At 32.3% G+C, this 22,714-nt stretch overlaps 1 protein-coding gene across 1 annotated transcript in view; it reads left to right on the top strand.

The window, feature by feature from the left end:
• The first annotated feature begins 9,311 nt into the window (after positions 1-9,311).
• LOC123712472 (neuroligin-1-like) overlaps positions 9,312-22,714 on the top strand; it is a 57,364-nt gene continuing 43,961 nt past the window's right edge. Inside the window, exon 1 of the mRNA XM_045665570.1 lies at positions 9,312-9,598. The gene's annotated coding sequence lies outside the window, so the exon portion shown is untranslated. The remainder of the gene's footprint in view (positions 9,599-22,714) is intronic.

Genomic DNA, 22,714 nt, shown 5'->3' with positions numbered 1-22,714 from the left:
CATAACACCATTAATCATAAATCTTGGTTTCTTTCATAAAACAGGGAAAAGATAGACAGTCTTAGAGGTAAAAATTGTCTAGTATACTCTCATTTATTAAATTTTATTTGGTACTTCTACGGATTGAAAGACAGGTTTTACAGAATTAGCAGCTTAGGTTTTACGTTTCAATGTGATTGAAAATAAAATGATTATTAAGAAAGGTACCATTTATACAAAGCGTAATAAATCCTGAGATATAATATTTCATAGGAGTTTAGTCGTGTTTTTTTAAGTGTTATTATTTGATTGTAATATGTAGTATGATTGTAATTCGTAAATATAATAATAATATGTTTTTTTTTATTTAACTATAATTTACATTGCTTTAGTGATATTTCAATATTTAAGTGTTAAGAATTGACTTAAATTAGAGGTGTTAATAAGTGTTTTTTATCTTATCTTGTGTGACTTTTCCTATCCCTTCCAAAATTGTCATGGGTTTCGTGCATCTATTTTCGACCGTCACTATGTATATCTATGACGGTAAGTGGTTATCACTTCACCATAACTAAATGTATACAATACATATACTTCAAGTAAAGAATGAAATGAAAACTAAAATATATTATTATAAGGAGTCCCTTTAGGCAAGGTTCCGAAGATACTGACTATCGACCAACCTTTTTGCTATTTCCTTAAAAAGTCTTATAGCGCTAGGACCCCACGGACGAAGGGTCTCGACACCGAATGAGACAAAATCATATTCGGAGCCTAGACTCCAGTATTTCCAAGCTTTTTTAGCCGCTTCACAAGCCGCACCAGCTCTTTTGTTGGTGCATCCCATAGCAGCACTCGGCCCATCTTCCATGCAATCGAACTTGTACCGTTCGTATTATTATTTTAATACGTATTAATAATATTAGCCCCACTTATTTACAATATATGATAACGACCTATTGGAAGCTCAATAAGAATTCGGAAGCCATTGTATTATTTGGCGGTAAAAGCAGTTGCAAAGCGATGAGTGCGATCCCAGTTCATTAATATTCATGGACAAATAATTCCTTTTATTGTCTTTCACAAACCAAGTTGAAATAAAGAAACAAAGATGAATTAAACATGAGGTAATTAATGTTATAATTGTAAATTAACTTTGATACTTATGTTAGCTGTTTAAAAGTACAGTTGTTAAAGTGACTAGGTGTTTAAAAATACTTATCATACACAATAAGAGGAATGTTTCAAGTGTAACAGTAAAACAAAATTCTTCGCATTTATGAAATGTTCACAGTTAGGATTGGAAAGCAATATTAAGGTCTGTCCCTTTTAAGAATATGAATGAATAAACTTTAATAAATGTCGTTTAGAAGAACTTCCGGAAACCAGATTAGTTTCCCGAAACCGCGTTTTTGCCTAGAAATGTCTACATTGACAAAATACGACCCATAAGCTAAATAGCTGTTGGACAATCAATAAAAACTATTTATGACTTTATTTCTATCTTCTATCTTGCTGTTAGCAAGAGTGTAGTGAATAAGTTTCCGTACCGTTTTAATAAATATTTAAATAGCAAAGTAATTTATGGTAGTCATGCAACATTGTAAACATTTCAGCAATTGATTTTTCAATATTTGTTGGTATATGGTTAGGTGTTTTTAAAATATACTTTTTTTCCTTTTTCTTATATCAAGTGTGAAATATATTTATATCTACAAGCGTATACCTACAATAAATTAACAAAATACTTACTTATCAATATAAATTATAGTTTGTGTAATGAAACTCGACTCAATATTTTAAATTAACATTGTCTACCATGAATCGAACAATTCGTTAAAAAGTATAGATTTGACTTTACCTACAAAATTCTGAAAAGCCTGATAAAAGGAGTATTATTGCGGCAAAGTTTGTTCTTTATGCATTGAAGGATAATATGGTTTTAACAAAAGGAAAGTTAAACAATCGTAAGCCATCATAATATTAAAACGAGACTGAAGTTAATTGCTCATGAAACTCAACCAATATCTGAGCACCCCAAAAATATATCTTTTAATTATTATTAATTATTTTATGATCGTATTTTTGTGATATTTCTGTCGCTTTAAACAAATTTGTGACTCAATTAATTACATAATAATAGTTTTATTTTATTTATATGAAAGCGATTAGGGTAAAATACAGTTTAATGAAATGTTACCTTAACCAGGTCAGAATACAGGATTCCGATTCAGATAGTCTAGTTTTTATTACTAGGCATATCAAAACGAATTTTCGAAGATTATAATCAGAATCATTTCATGCTTAATTGTTCAGCAGAAGAATATATTTTCCATAATATTAATATTATTAAAATTAAAAGAAAGAAAAATTATAATTTATGTTGAATCTGTGTTACACAATTCATATAACATATTCATTTATGAACAGTTATAGTCTAACTTCTAAAAAGAGATTATTGACTATTGGTTTTCAAATCAATTCAGTTAATTTAATCACATATTATCACTTACATAACTAAATATTATATGCAATAATAATATATACATATAAAAGTACATAGTTTGGTAAAAAGGTACTTCAGCGACGAATTGATTACTTCCGGAGTTCCGTAGAAAGGGATACGAAAAGGTACTGACAAACCGCACTAGAATTAGCAATATACTTTTGTATATATTGTACCAAACTTACAGAAATGTATGTAAATGATTAAATATAAGTGAAGATAAACTTTGTATGAATTTATTATTATTATATTATTGTGATTGTAAAATGCATGAGCAACCATGGAGCATTTCGCGTTATATTAGATGTTTGATACTTTAGAAATAAAAAAAATTATCCGCAAACATTTCTCTATATCCCATGGTTTACGGTTTTCCATACGAGCGTATCAATTCACCTTACAAATTGAAAAGAAATTTCACTTTGTGGGTGAATATTTGAGAGAAACACTGCGAAGCTTGTATCGTCGGAATGTCGTTCTCTTTGTTCTCGTTTACATTTTTTACATGTCGCTTACAAACATAGCATGTAAACAGTAAATACAGAGATGTGAAGAGAGTGATAATTTTGAATTGTTTCATATAAATTTTACATAGACGTTTGTACTATTAAGAGATTTATCTGGTTACCGTAGTCTCCCCTTATTTATAAAACAAAATAATTTCATTAGAATCAAGTAAATTGATAAATTATTTTGTGAATCTGATAACTATAATATTTTTTTACAATAGGCTATAGAATTAGAAGTTGATCCCTAAAGTATATATTCGTTTCGATTACATTAAACGATGTAGGCGCGACGGTTATAATACCTTTAAACTAGCCAATCTTTCTGCAATTTTATAACTTTAAAACCGAGAGATATAGTGAAAGCAATTTTGAATTGTTTCGTATGCTCGTTATGCGTTGATGGCTTAGTAATAAGAGATTAACAAACACAAGCAGCTTACATCATAACTTAAATGGGGATACCGATTCCGTTATATCGAATATTGAACATTAAAATTGGATTTCGTCGTTATATGACGTCGTTGTAGAGTTAGCCAATTGGTATCAGTTTGGTGGAGTAGGCCTGATAATTTGTATCTATAATATAATAAAGAAATGTTATAATTTCCAACATGATATATAATTGTCATAATAATATTAGTTTAATAAAGTGTGTACGGAAAGAAATTCTCCTTCCGTCGTGGCATTTGAAGTTGCTAAATTACTTTTTTATGACAACACGTCATTATAGTTCAACAGGAATTAACTTCATTGCTATGAAAAAATTATATACTATATTTTATATATTTGTTAATAAATAAGACGGTGCATGTGGTGATGGTGCAAATAACTATTATTCATTATGTATTCGATGATAACTGACACGCCGGTTTTCTTTTCACACATTTCTACTTCGTTTTTGCCGTTAATTCATGCGTATTTCGTTTCGTTTCGTTGTAGCAATACCTCATACGTCGTGATCCCGAAACTAGTTTTTATTATATATAATTAATTCATGAAAACTGCAAACAATACAGATTAGCATGTTTGTATGTAATGCATTGAGTAATTAGACCCAACTTTGAAACCACGTAGCGTTTGGAAACTTTATGACAGCTTGCTGTTTTCAGACTGAAGCTAATTTAGGAAATGATTAACAAATAACAAAGCTAAATTGTATGTTTTCTTTATACAAAAGTGTTTTGAAATGTAAAAGTTAAATAAACATTCACATAAATAATCACACTAAAATACCGGGTTTTAGGCACCTATTCAAATCAAATATAAATACGTGTAATTTATTCATACATACACTTATAAAGTCCAAATAATTTAAATTTATTACGGAGATGAAAATCTGGCAAGAATTACTCTACGTCTATTTTTAAAAGCCAAGTTATATATTTAAAAGACTCATTAGCTAGTTGTAATTACTTAAAAATGTGCATAATTATCAAAGCTTGAATTATGTACTAGAAGACTATCCCTATTTATTTATTCTGTGGGTCCAACAAACAATTACTGTTGGTAACTGGCGGGAAAAAACTTTGGATAGGGAGCGATGAATTCTCTTTTCGACACAAATTGTAACTTACATTTTAGTTCGCTAGTTTAGTGAGCGAGATGTTTGCTGTTTTTTTTTATAGATTAACACTACATTGTTTCATTATACTTGTGTGTAGCTCCTATTTATTCTGTTTCTAAATATTGTGATGTTGAGTTTTATTATCTTTTAGATTACTAGATTAAGATGTGTACGTTTTTAAGAAATTTTACCGATCTAGGGGTTAATGAAGTCAGCTCTTGGTTATGATCAAATGTTCAATGATTCATAAATTAAAAATTAATATATTGCCTAAATAAAGTCACATAGATGATATGTTCTATACTATGAAGTTGATAAGTAATTTTAAATGTAAATATTCTAGTTAAAACAATAATATTTTAATACTATTGCTTAATAACCTAGCTGAAGGTAGGTAGGCTCTCCATGGTCATTCTTACTTGTTTATACAAAGTGATAATTTAGAAGAAAAAAAAAATATTTCTTATAAATGCGTGATCCTAGTGGATATTATTTTAACAGTTTGAACCTTACGTTAACAATTATAAATAGTATTGTGTTACTCAGTTGTCCATTAATCTTTGTATAACAGAACAATATGGACAGTTATCAGATTAGCCTTAGAAAAGAACGTAAGGTGCTTGACCTTTGAGAAAATATATGAGATTAGAAGTCAATGAAATTGCGATTCATTACTCACTGGGGTTACAGGTGATAGGCGCATTTTGTGGGAAGAGGGAGAGGGGTGGAGAGCCAAGTGTTTCCCAGTAATGCTACTCCAGAACGAAGCAAATACTCAAACAGTCCTCACCTATGGACTTTAATCAATAATTATCTGGACTGCCTTTTGCCCACCGCTTTGTCTATGAAATTTGTAAAAATAAAATAATACATTAAATAGGTTGAACTAATTATTTAATTAAATGTAAATATCTAGTTTACTGATTGAGTAATGTTGGATTTAATAGCAAATTAAAAAATAATGACTTCTATTTAGATGGACATAAAGCCTTTTCTTTCAAATTGACTCAGTATATAAGGAACAAACAGGTTCGTTTACTATCAATAAAGTCCCTATATTCATATAATTTGCGTCCTTAAAATCTTTATTATGATGTGCAATGTATACGAGTTACGAAATAAACCTTAATAACTGCGTTTTAATTGCTAGCCCAGATAGTACTTAATTTTGTATTCAGTTGGAAATAGCCTCATAAACAAATGGATTTTATTAAATAACTTTACTGTTGCATAATCCAGAGCTTGCAATGAGCGCTAATATCGCTTATTGATTTGAAGTAGCCTAATTTATCTTTTGTTACTCATTAACCCGTGGTTCTATAGAATTCTTTTATACTATTCAAAATTATTCAGGCGATTTCGAGTCCGGCATTGTCTGTTTTTGTACTGTAAAAATATTACTAAGTTCTTTGAGTCGTGATGATTTATAGCTTAAATGCATATTTTTATTGAAAAAATTCAATTTTTAAAATTGCCTTCTTGCGGAATGTTCATAAAATATGTATAGCGAAACAGTTTCGTAGAGCGTCTATGCTCGATTTTGCTTTGAAATTTTGTCTACCCAATCAGATAATAGATTATAATCTTGTAAATGTATATTTTCTAATGCACACCTTTTATACTCAAGGTAAAAAAAATACCTAGAAAAAATATGACTATTTGCTCTTCTTTGTACTCTAATACAAAGTTTATTATTGGGATATTGTTGTTTGTAAAATGCTAGACTATTGTTTCAAGCCTATATTAAATACCATATACTTTCGTAATCTTAGAGTTGGGAGGAATACACAAAAAGCACCTATAATAATAAATAAATATATTTTTGTAATAACATGGTAAAAATATTTTATTGTTTCATCGGTAATATTCTTCTTCTATAATTTGAAAGAATTGAATATGAAAACCGTTAAAGTAAAACCAATAAACGTTGTTTTATTGCCCGTCGACCGAAACACCTGCTACGTAATGAGTTTTAAGTTATTTTAGGTCTGCCAGTGATATCTTTAAGCAGATCAAAATTAGAGGTGGAATGTAATGTTAGAACTGAGACATTTAGGTATGCATAATGTGAAATATTTACAAAACGTAATATGTCCATATTTAAATTTAAGAACCATAAGTATATATATACACACACACATACATACATACTTATGGTTATATATATATATTATTCATACCAGACGGTTTTGGACACATTAATATTGCTCATTTAAAAAATTATAGACTACAGAATTAGGAGCAATATTATGTACAATTATTAAAAATGGTCGTAATACGAAAATGGTTTTAAACGATAATACTTTTGTCATTGTCTGTAAATATTTAGTAAAAGGTATCCTTCTAAAATAAAAACAGCGTTTTCATTAATGCTTAAGGATATTTTATGCATTCAAGAGTAAAATTCTTTAGCAGTTTGCCCAGATGTTACAAGGGTTCGTGTATTTCAGAACTCGTTTTGCCAGGTTTCAAGTCATCGCTCGCGTGTGACGCTCTCGAGAAATTTATTCCCTCCATAATATGATTGTATTATCATTATTTTCACGTGTCTCTCTACGTTTATCTTTCATCTTTTTATAACGTACAATTTATCTTTGTAGATCTTCAAAATTAAATAAGACGACTATTTTTTTTTCTACTAATTAAAGTATCTTAATTTATCTTATTTATAAATGTAACAAAGCTCTAAGTATAAAGAGTAATAAAAACAATATGCATTTAACTTGACTGACACATATTTGTGCACCTAACTTAGTGTATACTAGCAAAAACTACTTTGACACAACACACAACAGAACTCGGACATAAAATAGCCCAAAAGAAGATAATGGAGGAAGACTTATAATTAAGGTAAAATGTAGCTTACATATATTTCAATACGTGACACATATTATGTAGAACGACACACAGGATACTAATTGGGAATGAATATTAACTTTTGTAAATTATTATTAAGTTTCAACAAATTTTTGTTCATTATAGTAGGAAAGGTCCCAGCTTTGGAAGCAACAAAGTATACTTAGGTGAATCTTATACTATTTTTAAGTCTTGCACATAAAACAATTTGTGTTTTGACATTTTTTTGTAAGTATAAAATAATAACTTGAAAACACTTTTTTGTAGTTTTTATAATTGTATAATTTATTTTTTAATTTGTGTATTAGTGCGTTGAATAGAGCGTAAAATAATCTCAATAAATACGGTTAAGTATACACATACATAGCGCTTTTGTTTGCTATTTTATAGACAGTAAACCAGTTATATGTTATACAACCTATAACATATATCTCTTACACTGTCTACTACTTTTAGTAAACCATTTTGATACCACGAAAATATCCAATTTCATGTTAAAATAATGTGTATATTGTATTAACATAAGTACTTATGACGAGTAAAGTAGAATTACATTAACATTTAATTAAACACTTGAATAACTCATGTGAAAATAATATTTCGACACGCTGTTTCTCTCTTGTGACTGCATTTATAAATATGTGAAAGCGGGAATTATTTTAGTAACAGACCGAGCTGTTACGAGACAGCTGAGTACACGAATACAACTGAACACTATTTTATTAAGGTGTTTGATTCTGTATTAAAAATCTCTTAGGAGTCGTAGAATAGATAGAATAAATATTTACTGTCCATATTGAGCATGGGATAGACATGCACCTCTGTTACGTTAAGCAGTTTTGTTTTTAAGGCATCAGAATTCTTGACACACGATGTCCCTTTTTGGGTCTATATTCGGCCAGTATCCTACAATTAAGTGATGATTGTGCGCCTAGAGAGAATTAATGAACTCGTGAACGCACTATATAAATCCGAGAAGCTAATGCTTTTAACACTCGGCTAACACTGATTTCTCATGCAATATGTAGCTGTACTCCTGTGACTATGTATAGTAGTTTTAGATGGAAAAGTATAGCAGAAAGTATATCTTGCCTGTAAAGTAGATTAGTCAGTGAAACAAATATATGTATAAATGTTTGGCTTATTATTCTGCATTAATCAGTTATACATGCGAATGGTTATTCAGATAACTTAACCCTTTAGACTAGTTTTTAGATTTAAGGGTCCGTAATTACCAAGGAAACTTAGAGTTTAATCTGTTGGGCGATTCTGTTACTGAACGGTTTTCAATCGGACTTATTTCACCTAGATATGCAATTGGGAGAAGACACAGAACCAACCAATCATTGCGACCATGACTAAGATTAGTTCAACGACATAATATTATTGTAAATATAGTAATAATTAATACAAAAACAATATCCATTTATAATACCCTACATAGATTATTCCTAATTTTTAATTGGCAACTAAAATATGTTAAAGTAACCTATTTTCATAAAGTATTTTTGAGTTTTGAAATTAAGTAAAAAAATTATAGAACATTAAATAATAAACAATTACAGTTTTCTTTTAAGAATACAGTTTCACGTTCTGCCATAGTAAGACTAAAATAATTTTTAATTAATCAGAGTTTTCTCTCTAGAGAGAATTCGGAATGGAATTATTTAAAAAATCAAGACGCAGTGAAGGAGCGAACGTGTCTTAAGTGTGACGCTACGAATGCGTGTGTGGGTCGCGTCCCCCCAGGGTGGCGTAGGGCGGGGTATCGATCTGGGCGGGCGCGTGCGCTGCGGTGTCTGCGGGAGGCATCCCTTGTGACTTCACTCAGTTTCATAGCGCCGCGCAGTTCGCAGCTGGCCGCCGGGCGAGCGACTGCCTGCAACAGGAACCTAAATCGGTTTGACACTTGTCCAGCGCGCGATAACACGATAACCTTACCTCTAACAGGAATTGCTATACTATAAACATTTGAACTTTTTTCACTTTTCAACTGAATTCTTCAATTTATTAGACATTTTTTGTGTTGTGCAAAGATATTTTGTGAAAATTTCATGTGTTTGTGACAAGGAAAAAGACACTCGGAAGGTTGTGAATTTACGCCTCGTTAACTCGGACGAGAAAAGCCGAAAAAAGATCGTCGCTTACATCCGCTCATTGGAGTGATAAAATTTATGACAAACGGTAAGGAGTGTGTAGTGATAAGGGTTATCGCGGCAGGCACTGTGGCAGAGCTGTGGGCTTACCGAACCGATCACTGATAGTAGAATGGCTTTGAGATCGGTCCAATATTTTTCATTATATATTAATTAAACCCATCCTATTTTATAAATAAAATTATTTTTTACATCTACGCTCGAGCATGTAACCCTTAAATGCAAAAGTAAAGATAGAACTACAATATTTTAAATTCTATTTGACGAATTTAAATAATCTTTTATAGATATAAGGTACGATAAATAATTATTAAAAAAAAACTTTGCGAAACTTTTTCGGCGTGACGGAACAAACACTATTTGCTTTTTATCTAAATAAAATAGAAGATAAGTTATTATTAAAAGTATTTCAATTAGTTTAGGAGTTACATATTATTGAACCAAAAGATACACGTTAAGAACAAACCAGTATTCATTTCATTTATTCGCAACTTACTGTTACAAAACTCCAGAGATTTGATTAAATATACCGCAACTGAGGCTGACTTGAAAAGATAATTCTCAGTTCTAGGATTATGATTAAAAATTTCAAACAATAGGAGACCCTCTCGAGATAAAACAACTCGTTACTTTTTATGATTTGAAGAACGCCTAAAGTTTTATATTGTTACTATGATTTTATTGTAAATCTGTATGGTTTCAGAATAATTTGATATCGTCTAAGCGAGAATTTTATTTGTTAAAATCTCGTATTACCTCAAAGCCACGGGTAATGGAAGTTGACTTTGGTGGAGTTGAAGCAAATAGGACATACTCGGATTTCTGTTAAATAAATATGGTGGAATTCCTACCACTTACTACTTAGTTACTTCATTTTTGCTTTTTGCCTAAGTCTTTATATAGTATAAAGCTTTAGGCATTAGAGTTAGTTTTAATCGGACGTTTTACGTTTTCAACTTAGACTTGCAATCTATGTTGTGTCTGTTCCTAAAACAAAAATTTAAAATTGCTTTCGGATATTAATTAATTTTAATTATCAATTTAAACTTTGATCATAATTTATAGCATCACAATATTGTTTATGTTTATTATTAATATTCACTTATCCTGTATTTTCTAATTTAAGTGGTCGTATGTAGTAATGTCTCATAAAAGCTACGCTATCAGATCCAGGACTAGTAGCTGTCTAATGCTTCATTGGAACCTTTATATCTGAAAAAGCATTTAACTAACCCTGCATGCTTTATTAACCAAGAGTTAGCAAGTTTATTGCATTTTCAAAATCTCATTACTGAAAGAATTAAAATACATCCAGTCTGGTTGTTTGTCTTTGAACTTTTAAACTCTTTACATGTTGTACATTCACTCGTGGAATTACTTAAGGTGCCATAGATTCACCATTTTATTCGTCGTAAAGAAAACCCATAAAGAGGTGATAAGAAGTGAATTGACCGAAAACTGAATGGTTTGTGGGGATAGGTCGACGCGTATAAATGTGAAAATTACCTTTGATTGCCATTGCTCGGTGAATACTAAAAAAACCAGTCAGCGATTACTAATTACGTAGGTATACGTCTCCTATTATTCGATTTATTTCATTCATTCATTTCAATTAGTAAAGAAAGCCAGTAATACATGAAATTCTCTCAAAGCGTTTAAGATAATGGACTGGAATTAGCTAGATCTTTGAGTCCCATCAGGAAAAGTTTCGGAATGTACTAGAAAACATGCAGTCAAAATATTGTGGGATAAATATTATGGAAGTGAGAAAGAGGGGTATGAACGTCGCAAGTGGAGGTCCCCTATACAAAAAAGGCGAGACTATAAATCAAGTTTATAGTTTCGTAACAATTTGTACATGTTTACAATAAAATTAAACAGATTTTGTATAGGTTTAGCAAAGAATTTATTATTGCGAATACCATATTTTAACAGTATTTTTACCGGATTCAAAACAGGATAACAGGATAACAGATATTTCTTGCTATAAAGCAAGCCAAAGTTGTAATTATCATTTTATTTTCTCTATGAATAATTTATAGATTGGGGTACTTAAAAACGTTTTAATCGTATATAGTGTTTTTTTAAACTAGTAAAGTTTATGTGTTGAAAATCCCATAAAAACTAATATGATAACTAAATAAAAATGAATATTTTATTTTAGAAGCCAAATCCTATCAAATGTCACGTCAATCAAAAACGTTTTTCATTTTTATGTTCAGATTTTGTGAGCGTCAGTGTTTTATCGGCAGCGGCCTTAGCTAATAAAAATCAATTATGACACGTGAAATTTAAAAAAGAAATATCATCATATATACTAATATTGTAAAAGTTATTTTGGCTGGACCTACTGGTTCGACTTGAAAAATTGTCTTATGTTCGATAATCTATTTATTTATCATGGAGTCCTACACCCTCCAATGTGGGGTATTCTACGAAAGTATAATAATTAAAGACAAACATGGCATGACTTTATTTGTTTTATTATTGAAGTCTTTATAGGCACAGATAGTTTAAGGAGTAATCGTGGGATATAGAATTCTATTTAAACCGATACGATCTTGCAAATCATTTGAAGACACTATATTTGATCGCAATATTTTAGGCAGTTATTCAGCTTTTCATGGTTATAGTGAATATAAGGGATAATATTCCAGTCACGTGCGTAGGCTTGTTTATTCACATTCACCTGAGTGTACGGAAATAGGGTAACTTTCGAATGTTCAAAACAATCCTTTAACCTGATACATATTTAATTTTATCGTGACTAGTTGCACGTGGATTCCTTATCGCTTATCATGGGTATAGTTTTTTGATTATTTATTGTACAAATGCATACTAACTAGATTAGTTAGTGCTTTACGAAATCAATTCAATTTAGTCAATGTAATTATTTTCATTATTAATCTTACACTTTTATGCGATAACAAGAAGGATTCCTTAAACATAGAAAACACCTGAAACAAGGTTTAATTCAATAAATATGTTTCAATCTCAGGTCTGTATATATTGTTTCACGTCTGCAATTGTAAGGCAAATTTTTTATTTGAAAGACGTAGTCTGAGCAGTCCGTTAAATTATCTTTAATAGTATATTATCTCAGTGGCGATTCAATTTTACATGGGTTAGATTAGTTTTGTTACTATGTTTTTTTTGGAGATCAGGATTTTGTATCTGGCCAATATTGTTGACGAAATTTATGAAAGGAGTTAAAGAATAACACTTGATTTTAGTGACGAAATGCCCGCTTCTCCACGATGGCCTTACGATCAACTGTTAATGCCGTTTCATTTCCTAAATAAAGGAATCAATGTGAAACACCTGTTTTAGCTTTCAATTTGTTATTATTTTTAATACGAACGACTCTGATTTCTACAGTGATCACAAAATATCGAAAGACTCAAACATTTACTAACATCAATAATAATTGTAATTTACCCTACGAAGATTCCGTGTAAAATAAGCGTAAAATACGAAATTTAATGAACTAAACAGAGAATTAAATTACATAAAGGGTTTAATTTTGCGAAATTGAAACAATTCTTAACGATGTTGGTTTGGCTCGACAACAAGGGACAGGCATTAATTGCTTTTGATAATGTATACCTTATTCATTGTTTGAATCAAACAAAGGTATACAAATATGTATCAATTAAGATTTTTTCAAATAAGTTCTCTCATGGTTCTACGTAATAATTTGAAAGAAATAGTACAAAGGAGAATGTTTGGTTTGCAATGACTTAGGCTAGATCAGTAGATTCATGTTCATCCACAAGCTTACACTCACCCTTTTTGCGATGAAATGGCTGCCGATACATCAAGACGAAAGTCAAAAGCAGAAGTACTACGCAATGAGAGAATTCATCATTAATTCTAGCGTTCTACGACAGAGTGCTTTTTAAGACACTTCATGCCGCGCTTTTTATGGAACCAGCAACGCACTAGCAAACCTCCTGGTGTTAGTGGTTTATGCGTGGCGATAAGCATTTAACTTTAAGTTAGCCGACTGATCGTTTGCCTCCTGTTCCTAAAAAATAGTGTCGTCATCAGCGTTTTAGAGGGGTGCAAGCAAGACCCTTGTTCGTTGCCTTACATTGTCATAGGACACGTCGGGACAACCAAGTCAATGCCAGTCAGTCAACCAAATGGTGGCAATTCTAGGTGAGTGTATGAGATTAAGTTGTTTCTAGTACCACGACATAATATTTTATCTAATATCGGCATTAGTAATTTAAATAAGGTCAATTTATAAGTGTTCTCATCTGTATTTATTTGTCAATGTCTTAGAAAAAAAGCACTGGCTTACATTTAAACAATAAATTATGATTATTACTTATTTTTAATGTATATATGACGATTAAGAAACTGAATAAAATAAAAATTTCACAGAAATGTTCCATAACATAAGGCAATTGCCTTATGTTATGGAACATTCAGGGCTATTTAAAAAACAGTATTATATTCTATTTTGGTGTGCTGCGAAACTTCTGATGATACACAGCACTGTATACTTATCAATAAAAAGACTGAGAGAATATTTTTTGTCTGTTATAATTATTAAGGCACAATTTTTGATTAAAAAACGTAGGTATTTGTTGGACGTTTAATTACCCACTAGCAAGTATATCTACCGTCCTTATAGAGGGTACGTCAAGTGAATTAGAATTAGTAGTGAGCCGCGACGAGTTCCTAGTTTATTATTTAAATTAACATTTTACAAACCGCATATTCACATTTATATTTTATAATCTATTTTAAGAAATGCACATTATACTTGCATCATATTTTATGCTTCAAAATGTTTAACAACATTTTTAAGTCTTGTCGAAAGGAGTTCAGCGTTTTATATTACAACATATCTAGGTCATTCAGAAGTTTCTTCGACAGTATTTTACGAGTATAGGATTAATATTAGAACGAAAAATCTCATTTCAGATGAACTTTAAGTATTTCAACAAAATATAATTTTACATAGATATATTCTTGTGCTCTAAAAGTATATTTAAATATACACCAGTTATGTATTCACATTAAAAGATTTTTAAAAAAATACCTTGAAATCCGTACAAAATTATTTGACCTTGGGTTTAAGTTTGTTGATTTTTAAGGGACTTCCCTTTAGTTGTAATTAACGTCTCAAGTGTAACAAACGGGATGTTGAAAAATAATACAGATAGTTCAAGGAAAGTGTTCGCTAACTTCTCAAATCGGCTACGAAAGATGCGTTTTCTGATTCACTATTGTCTGAGCCACGCCATAACATCAACGTTGTTTAAAGGTATTTATTTGATATTGTATTCGGATATGTGCAACTAGCGCAAGGACAAAAATTTATTGCTGCTACTAATTTCATCATAAAATAAAAATCAACCAACTCTATTTTATTACTTGACGCCTTAAAAAATATTTTTGAAGATGAATATGAATAGTTACGATTATAAAGATCTAGCACGCAGTAATTATAAAACATGTAATAACCCAAAATCCACTCAATTTAGCTCGTAAAATATGGTTCAGGTATTTTCGTGCAAAATTGTTGACAAACCAGGTAACCGTTACCAACAGGTGCATCAGACGCATGAATTATGAACGACAGGTCACCTCACTAATTGATACTTGAACTTTCGCTTTGATACCATGACAGACTATAATAAACTGTAACTATTTCGTTAAACCCTTGTATTACAATTGCCGTGAAATTATTAAACTTATATTTGCGTATAAAGATATGGGCCTGATACATTTCTGCCTTTGATTGTTTTTGTAAAGTATTTGCAGAAAGCAACTACTGTTTTGTCATGAATGAAATGATGCCGAGGAGGCGTTGACAAGAATCAGATTTACGTTTATTCTTGAGCTATTTTTAATAAGGAGAACTTGTTTTTAAAAAGTTATAGGTCAAAAGTTATTGATATAAAGGAGCTATAGTAAGTTTCTGTCAATATTATATTTAAAAATTGAATAAAACACAAATTAATATTAAATCATATTTAAAAAGAGTTCTTGAATTATGTTTTGTTTATATCTCTATGTGTGTATAAATAGTATGTGAAAGTCACAATTTCCGGTTTTTAATACGTGTCAAAATAGCTTACTTATATTAATACATTCATTTAATGCTTTTACAATTAAAAAAAACTAAAATTAAAATTTTGTACGAACAAACAATACAACTCTTTTAAAATGCGATACACGAAGCTGGCTACATTTCTATTGAACAATAGTTAAAGGTTCAGAAACGATCGCTCTTTTATTCTATTGTTTTCTGTTCATAGATTGTCGAATAGATAATGTATAAATGTAAGTCATGTGGTATTCCACAGAATGAAGAAATTGAAGCAAAAATTGTTGTCGAAACTGGTCTTGTTAAGGCTTTTGCTAGGTAGGTACTATTTATGATTTTTTTTTTATATTTTTTGTTATGTATTAGTGACAATATATCTGATAAAGATAAAAATGTTTTATTATTATTTTATACCTTGACGAGTTTGCTTTTTAAACAAAATAATAGCAGGTGTTAGGAATTTGGCAATTTTTAGGAGGCTGGCAACTAATAGACTTTCTGGCATTGTAGGTGTCCCAGTATAGTATGCTTATTCACTTTACATCAGAACTTAGGTACACCTGACAATATATTTAAAACAATCTAACTGTCCGTACGTTTTTGTGGCTTCATCGCAAAGTTTTGTTTCATCCAGGGTTCTCTATGCGCAAACATTGCACAAGGTTAGATATATTTCGATTAAAACTTCATACGTTAGTGTGCGTAACTTTAAAGGTAAATGAAAAAAATTGTCAAAAATATTCATAACAAAACTTGGGAGTTTGTTATTTGATTTTCTGATATACTGGCTGGTTAGCACCTCTGTTTCGGTATTTCTCTTACAATGTACGACTGAGAGTGACAGTTTTATTGTATTTTGATTTATAGGAGGTAATTAAGAACCTCGTTTATCATTACAATCCTTCGCAATCCGTACGGTCCATTTCACGTAATTATAACTTAATTTGTTTTTATAGGAGACATGTAAAATAGATACGTGGTTTTAGGATTACTTTATAAGCAAATCTTTGCTTATAGGCAGTATAGTACTCATTTATCTATACAAAGCCATAGAACGAAGTAAAATTGGCTCAATTTTATTGTTTTACCATATGAGGGGACATAAAGCATAAACATAAAAGTACGTGCATAGAAAACGTAACGTTAAGACCCATCTCGCAAGAATGACGTGAGTTTTTTCCACACTTATTCAAAAGTCCTTTCGAAAATTACCCATATAGAAAGTGTTTGTTTTCTATTCCGCGAAACTTCTTTTCCTAAGTAGTTTTATCTTTGTACCAATACCCATCTTAAACGTTACGTTAACCGTATTTGAGGTTTCAAAAAATGTTCACAATTTGACACCAATAATATTATTCATAAATCCAAAGTCATTTTCCCAAATAAAACGAAATTAATCTAGAAATCGTTCTTAATTTAATTTTTCAAAATATGCAATGTCTGTGACTTACATGTCTATAATATACTATTTATAATAAACTAGCTGACCCGACAAACGTTATCCTGTACACACTTTAAAACTTAAAAAAAAATCATCGAATTGTAAAACCTTCTCGAAAACATAAAACATTTCATCAAAAACACGCACAGAAAATGTATAACATACATTTTCTTTATTATAAATATATTATTTTTGCGTATTACACCAATAGAATTCTTTGTGGTATTAAATCATAATCTATCTCTGTGCCAATTTATGTCCAGATCTATTCGTAAAACCAGGTTCCGTTTCCGTCCGTTAAGCAGACGATTAAGGGGCGTTGGGTAACAAAGGTAATGTAGTGAATTCTCGTTAATATCCGTTATTTATATCTAATTTAAAATCTTGTGTTAATCATAAATTCCAAACAAAAAAAAAAACTTGTCGCATTAGACTTCTGAATGTTTCGTTCGTTCTTTTTCTAATAGGCAAGTTGCTGAGCCTTCTTTGCCGACACACGATTTTTTCATTTACCGTGCAAGGGGGGTGTTCAATCCACACATAGATAGAAGTCAATTGGTGAACAGTCGCGGATCGAAGCTACGACCTCAGGAATGAGACTCGCACGCTCAAGCGAAAACTGTATTTTATATTGGAAATAATACGTTAAACAATTGTCCGCCATATTAACGCATTCCAGTTTTCCAAAATCTACAAATTTATCAACTTGTTCCAGAAAATTTTGCAACTTATGTCATTAAAAATCAATATTTGCACAAATCTTCGCGGCATCTGAGTGTCGCTTCGGACAGGCTGATAATTAATTAATTAATCGACAGTTGCCAACCACTACAGTTAATTATCTGTCTTCATTAGTATGAAGAGTTCATTTACTTTCATTTTATCGACACTTTTTGTAATTTAAAAATAAAATATAAGTAACTTATTGTTTCTTTACTGATATGTGCATTTTATTATACCATGAAATGGCCACCATTGACTTTTATAGAAGTCTTTAATCTATTTGGCCACGAATCTATGGATTTACTCACTGCTTCCAAGGGAAATTTTGCCACTGCTTGCTAAAAGATTTAAGAGACTCAATGTCGCCGTGACACAAAAATGTAGTGTATGTGACTTCTTGATAAAACACGCACACCAAACCATCATTGACTCAGGATGAGACCACGTTGTACCTTTCCGACCACTTGAGCAGCTTCTTAAGAACGGTAAAGAGGATATATCTATGTTTTTCACCCGCGTATCGCGACAGAAGGCGTTTTGATTGATCCACTCCATTTAATTGTAAAGATTGATTTAGGGCATGTCCTGTATATCGACGATAAGCACTAAGCCTCAGGCCTTGTTTTATACTCGTAATATGCGACAGAGTCCTAGCGGGAATCTTCATTTCTCGCGAAAAGTTTTTTTGTTTCCTAATGGGGGGATTTTCTCGTCTTCGACAGACAAAGTGTTGTTGTATTTGATGATAGTACGATATACGAACATGTGGCTGATACCAAGCTTTTGAAGTGTCTGGAATATGACCGACGGCTCCATACACACTTTGTGCAAGGCGATCACTGCAAACCTATTTTCTTTAACAGCCCATTCCATATTCTAATTTGATGATGAACACGAAAAAATATGTGAAATGGCACTAAATCGAAAGATGTTGTTAAAATAATATACGTGTTCCAAATTTAAAATAATTATAAAATTATATAACAGTAATTATGGCTAGACTCGTTACAAATAAAAATACTAACTCTTTCTTGTACGAAAATTTGTTGACAAATTACTTAATAATTATTAATTAATTAATTAACCTTATTTTAAATAAGGTTACTAAATAATACTTTGTATATTTAGTCTTGATTTAAAAAATGATACTAACATTTTAAAATGAAGATAATAGTTGTGTCAGTGGTAGATATATCCGTGTCTTTTTATTAAACACAATCTTAATCTAGTTTCGAAAGTCGGGACGGAAACTGCTAATTAAGTTGCAGTAGACCAGAAAAACATTATATTTTTTATTACTACTTCACTTAACTATATTTAGTGCCTATTTATATATTATTTAAATATCTAAACTTAATTATATGGTTGGTAACCTTCAGTTGGAAATTTAAATTAAAAAAATATAATGGAACAAAAGCTTTTATATTTATAATTTAATTTATAGAAAAAGGGTCGATGTGAAAATCAATGTATAACATTTACTGAGTTAATTCAATAAATCTTAATAAGAAACCTTTCAAGGATTGACTGATTCTAGGAAAACAGGATACAAAACACACATGAATAATTTACTTGTAATAATATAGAATTGATACACCGAGCGCGTAAAACGATTTTTAATTGTATGTAAAAAAAATATTCAGTAAATAATTGTCATTCTATTATTCTCATATAAACATAATAAAGTAATTAATATGGCATACTAAAGCAGAAAATTTGTTTTTTTATATAAAATATTAATCTCGCAAGTCATCGACGAAATATAGTCCAATTAGTATATATTAGGATAAATTGGGCTTGGAAACTTGTCATCTGGATATATAGCGAAATTTAATACATTTTGACAAATCGTTTAAGAAACCGTAAACTCTAAGTAGGAAATCTAACAAAGCTCTAATGGTCTTGAAGTAAAGATAATTTTGAATATCCAAACACTTTTCACGCGTGTTAGTTAATTATTCGCTAATGGAATCTATGTGACAGGTGTACCGGTAAATTGATGGCAACATTGTATTCATGGACGTATGGAAATGCAATTATGCCGCTCAGCAGCAAAGTGTCATTCATATCAAATTTGTTGTGTCAGCAGTAGCGTTATCATGCACATTCCATACATTTACATTACCTGAGGTATGATAGGCATATTCATGCGAATGTTTCATTTAAATAACAACTAAATGACAAAGTTACTCATTGTTCTAAAAGGAATATTATAGGCGCAGCTTCAAAAGTTTTATGTATGGGACATGGGGCAAAGGGTCACGTAAACTAACTTTTTAACTCCTCCCATGGATACCAGCAATACCAGGAGGCTTGCAAGTGCTTATAGTCTGTCGCTTACTTAATAATGTTTTAGACAATTAAGTGGGCTTGTAGACTGTAGCAGCTTCAATCTCCGTTTTAAAACCAGTATATAATAAAGAACCTAGACTTTATATATTTATTATTGGTTTGTTACTCATTATGGTATTAAACTACATAACTGTCTAGTCCTTTTACTTATTTATTAACACTTCGTTACATTACAATATAAAAATTGAACATAATTAAATGAAAAGGAGGACAACTGGCGGCCTTATAGCTTTCGAGCGATCTCTTCCAGGCAACCACTGTGAGTAAAGAAAAAAAATGAATTAAATTACATAAGGTAGGCAAGAAGTGCAAACATACATATAGTTATAAAGAAGAAACTAAACAAGAACAAAAAATAAACTAAACTGATACTGGATACATGAAAAACAAAAAGTTTTACTTAATGCTTCAATAAAATAATACTGCAAACTTAAAATACTTACTGATTATGATAAAAAAAACAGTAATATTATCTTGTAACAAGTCTGATGTGGTTGGATATTGTTCCATTAATTAAGGGCCTCATAGCCTAGCGGTCTTTGTATGTGACTGCTGTGGTGAGGGGTACTGGGTTCGATTCCCGGTTCGAGTGCAAGTTTTAAAATTTGTTCTCGGCCTTTGGTAGGGTTGTACGGTACCGGGCGAGTGCTTAAACCGTACATGGAGGGCACGGTCGAATTTCTATAGTATGCAGTGGGCATCGAACTATAGAAAGGAGACTGTGTAGGTTTAGAATGTAGCAATACGTTCTAGGCCGAGGATGGAAATTACAAGTGGTCAGTAATTCAACATTCCTTTTATCTCTATTGCCGAATATTGGGGGCCCTAAGCAGAGTGTGCGGAGGCTGTACTGCGGAATCATACGCAGTATGGCATTGTATGGGGCCCCTGTATGGGATAATAGGCTGAGGGCGAGGAACCGCACCCTACTCAGGAGGCCACAGCGAGTGATGGCGATTCGGGCGGCTCGATGCTACCGGACCGTCTCGTTCGAGGCGTCGTGCCTGTTGGCGGGGACTCCCCCCTGGGAGTTAGAGGCGTTGGCCCTAGGCGACCTGTATCGTCTCAAGTGTGAGACTAGGGCAGGTGGCCGATGGGCTGAACTGGTCGGACCGGCAAGGAGGCAAGCCAGGGAGACCACCTTTAATAGATGGGCCCATGATCTGGCTATGCCTAGGGCGGGAGTACGCACCGTGGAGGCGATTCGCCCATGCCTACGGGAATGGGTGAATCGCCCGAGTGGAGCCGTGTCCTTTCGGATGGCGCAGATACTGTCTGGGCATGGGTGCTTTGGGCGGTATCTGCACAAGGTGGCGAGGCGGGAAACCCTTCCCATCTGCCACCATTGTGGTGCCCCAGAGGACACGGCGGAGCACACCCTGGCCGATTGTGCCACTTGGTCGAGGCAACGCCATGACCTAGTGTTGGTCGTCGGGACGGACCTCTCGCTACCGAGCGTTGTTGCAGCAATGCTTGGTAGCCAAGAGGCATGGCGTGCGGTGGCCTTCTTCTGTGAGTATGTCCTGCTGCAGAAGGAGGCTGCCGAGCGTCAGCGGGAGGTGCGTGGCGATGGCCGGAGGGGTTGTGCTCGGCGGCGGCGAGGCGGGGGTGCGGGGGCGATGCGAGGAGCGTTTGCCCAACAGTATCCCCCTGCGCCGTCGCTGAGCCCGTATGCAGTCATATTCGCCTGAGTTCCCTGGGTTGAATGCCTAGTGCGACCCCCGGGGGACTCAATGCGGTGCCAGACGGCATTCATTCAGAATGAATGTGTCCGGCATAGCAGGCGATATGGAGGGCTCAGGAGGAAATTTTAGTGGGTCGGGTTTCTCCCCTCTGATTAGCAGAGGGATAAGATAAGTTAACCATCCCCACAGACCCCGCGATAGCGACTGCATGCGCTTGCGGGCCTGCAGTTGTGCATTTTTACCTCCTTCAAAAATTAAAAAAAAATTGTTCCATTAATTGTCAAAATAAATAAGTCCTCCTCAAAAGTCTCTACTGAGATGGTTAAAATTTTTGAAAACAAAGAAATTGGTACTTAATTTGATAAGCAATTGAAAGTTCTACAGTAATGTGTTTGCACTGTCACGGAACTTGCTAATCCCAAGTAAATAGAGCTACCCTGAACGAATCTAGGTTTAAAGAACTTAATATATGACTACTTAACATTTAAGACGAATAAACCGCTGTTGTTGCAAGTATTTTATTAGAATCGTAAAGTCATAGGAAATTCATCTAGAACCCTCATGAATTTTTATGTTTCTACTTTACGAGCTTCAGTCACGAATTTTGGTTAATGATGTGATAACAAATAAGATTTAGAAGAACACTTTACAAATAGTTGTGATAAAATTTGGACTTGCGAGTATTACATTTATTTCACTAGAAATTAGTTTGGTATAATCAAAGGGCTCGATGGCAGTTATCGAATGAATTAATTCTTACAACCCTACGAGATAAGAAACAGACAATTTAAAATTTTTTTTTTTTACTTGTATTTTATTAGCACCTTTCACTAAATATCAACCATCAAAGGCAGAAGCGGAGTGAAGCGATACAAATCA

The sequence above is a fragment of the Pieris brassicae genome, chromosome 7 (genome assembly GCF_905147105.1).
Source record: "Pieris brassicae chromosome 7, ilPieBrab1.1, whole genome shotgun sequence".
NCBI lineage: Eukaryota > Metazoa > Arthropoda > Insecta > Lepidoptera > Pieridae > Pieris > Pieris brassicae.
This window is presented reverse-complemented; position numbering and strand designations above follow the sequence as displayed.